This window comes from Lolium rigidum, chromosome 7, assembly GCF_022539505.1.
Source record: "Lolium rigidum isolate FL_2022 chromosome 7, APGP_CSIRO_Lrig_0.1, whole genome shotgun sequence".
In the NCBI taxonomy this organism is placed as follows: Eukaryota; Viridiplantae; Streptophyta; class Magnoliopsida; order Poales; family Poaceae; genus Lolium; species Lolium rigidum.
The window spans coordinates 95,284,174-95,286,895 of record NC_061514.1 but is presented as its reverse complement, the minus strand read 5'-3'; positions in this window follow the sequence as shown (position 1 = coordinate 95,286,895).

Genomic DNA, 2,722 nt, shown 5'->3' with positions numbered 1-2,722 from the left:
TGATCCAAGCGCCATAAGAGGGCTCTCAACTTTTGATGACACCTTCACTTTGTATCATCAAGGTGCAACAATGTTTTGCCTTTTCGAAAGAGAATGTCACGAGCCCTTTGAGCAACTCAGTTTAATTTGGAAACCTAAGGTACCCCTATCAAGTTAGGGTGCGTCTGATTCCCGTCCAACTAAGAGTTAGTTTTATTCTCTTTCAGGTCACGTTAGCTCATGATTTTATACTACATGAACTTTTTTAATTACAAAGTGGACAGTTTTTCTCACTTGCAACCGATGTGCAATAGGAAAAGATCTAGATGAAACTCATAAGTCGCGTGAACCATGATCGTGATGCAAATCCAACAATCCTTGCGTTGAATGAGCTCAAACTAGGAAAACCATAAATACTATGATCTTTTTTTACAGGGAAGCCCCTACAGTATATTTTGCTTTTATATATTTATGGGGAAGAGTACAAAAAAGGAGAATTACATCAAGGGGATACAAATGGATGAGTGACCAAAGTAGAAAATACATTATGAAGAAAACTTCAGAATCCAATCTAACAGAGGTTGGACCAAAGCAGGTTTCACTCTATGATGGTTTAGTGATAAATCATATTGAGACCGAACCTTTCATATGTTCACTCTATGCTGGTGTAGTGATAAATCACATTGAAATCTAGCAAGTGAATGCGTTTGGTTATTGAAGATGTTGTTATTTCTCTCCTTCCATATGTTCCAAGCTGCCGAGACAAATACTACTTCTATTGTACACGGGCCGCTGAATTGTTGCTTTGCCCTGGTCCATCGTGAAGAGAATGTAAAGAGCAATCCCACAGAACTCCAGTCATGTCCCAGCATGAAGTAGCAAACGGGCAACTGAAGAATAAATAATGGTCTCTGGATTCTAGCACCCCCATGTAACATAGAGTACACAGCGGCCCCCTTCAAATTGCCGATTCTTCCTTAACATCAAATCCTTTGTGTTTAGACGGTCCATCAAGAGTAACCAAGCAAAAAACCTTAAGCTTGGGGAGGCACTTATAGTTCTAGATAGTTTGCAGGCTCTTGTCAACTGGATGGCTCCAAACTCAAACTTATAAAATTTTGCCGAAGAGTATTTTGAGCTACCCCAGGAGAATATTCAACCTTGAACTGTCAGCTCTTCTGTCAAACGCTGCATTTCAGTGATCGAGTTCCACAAAAGCTTCTGTCGAGAGCAGGAGAGCGAAGTGTGAGAAGATATTGGCTGAAGCGGCAACCGTAGAAACTGAATCATCCTCTTTCAGTGTATAAGAGAGAAGTCTCGGGAATTTGGTGCATCGGAGCACTACCATGCCAGAAGTCCTTCCAAAATATGACTGTTTCACCTCCTCCAACTCTGCATGTAGTAATGCTTCTGTAATTATTAACCAGACTGAGCACGTCACGCCACGCCACCAGAAAGAACCGCGGAGTGATTGAGCGTGAGGAGCAGAATCTTGAGAATACAAAGACCAAAAGAGTTTGACCCAAGGTGTATTTTTTTAGTAATAGAACTTGTGGAGCTGTTTGAGAAGAAGTGCCTTGTTTTGAATTTCAAAATCAACAATACCAAGACCACCATGATGTTTAGGTATGGATACAACTGGTGAAGCTGCAAGTGATTGAACTGAGGAGGAGTCTTCTTCTTTGGCCCATAGACAGTGTCTTCTCGAACGATCAACAACTTTGATGATCGTCTTGTGGATCCTAAGTGATGATAGGTAGTGGTTTGGTAATGAGCATAGTACAAACTTCACTAGCTGTAGTCTCCCACTGTAATCAAGGAATCGTGCACAAGCATTAAGATGGCGCTCGATCTGATTCACAATGGGTGTCATATCATGGACTGAAGGTCTAGTCGTTCCCAATAGGAGGCCAAGATACGCATAAGGCAGAGAGCCTATTGCACAACCGAAAGTGTTGGCCAAAAGAAGCAGGCGTTGGTTGTCCACATTAATGGCCATTAGGCAAGATTTAGAATAATTCACACGAAGCCCTATTGCTGCCTAGGATACACGAAGAAGATTCTTGAGAGCTAATGACCCACAAGTATAGGGGATCACAACAGTCTTTGAGGGAAGTAAAACCTAAATTTATTGATTCGACACAAGAGAAGGTAAATAATACTTATAAGACTTAACAACGGAGTTGTCAATTCAGCTGCACCTGAAAAAGTACTAGTAACAGGGGTGATATGAAAGTAGCAGTAATATGAGAGCAATGGCAGTAGTAACACAGTAACAGTAGCAGTAACACAGAGGAGATGGCACCGGAAAATATTCCAGGGCGTAGTTGACTGTAGAGCAATGATGATGATAGAAGGACCAGGGTTTTCCAAGTATCTACACTAGTGGTAACTCTCCAAATAACATGTGTTGGATGAACAAATTATAGTTGGGCAATTGATAATTGTGAAGGCATGACAATGCATGCTATGATAAGATAAAGGTTACTGTAGTATTTAATTAGGAATTACAACATAATACATAGACTGTAATCCAACTGCGTCTATGACTAATAATCCACCTTCAGGTTATCATCTGAACCCCTTCCAGTATTAAGTTGCAAGCAACAGATTATCGCATTAAGCAATGTATGTAAAGTAAACAATAGAATTATCCTTAGACAAAAACATTGTTGTTTTCTCCCTAGTAGCAACAGCACATCTGCAATCTCACAAGTTATTGTCACTCTTCCAGAAAACTAGA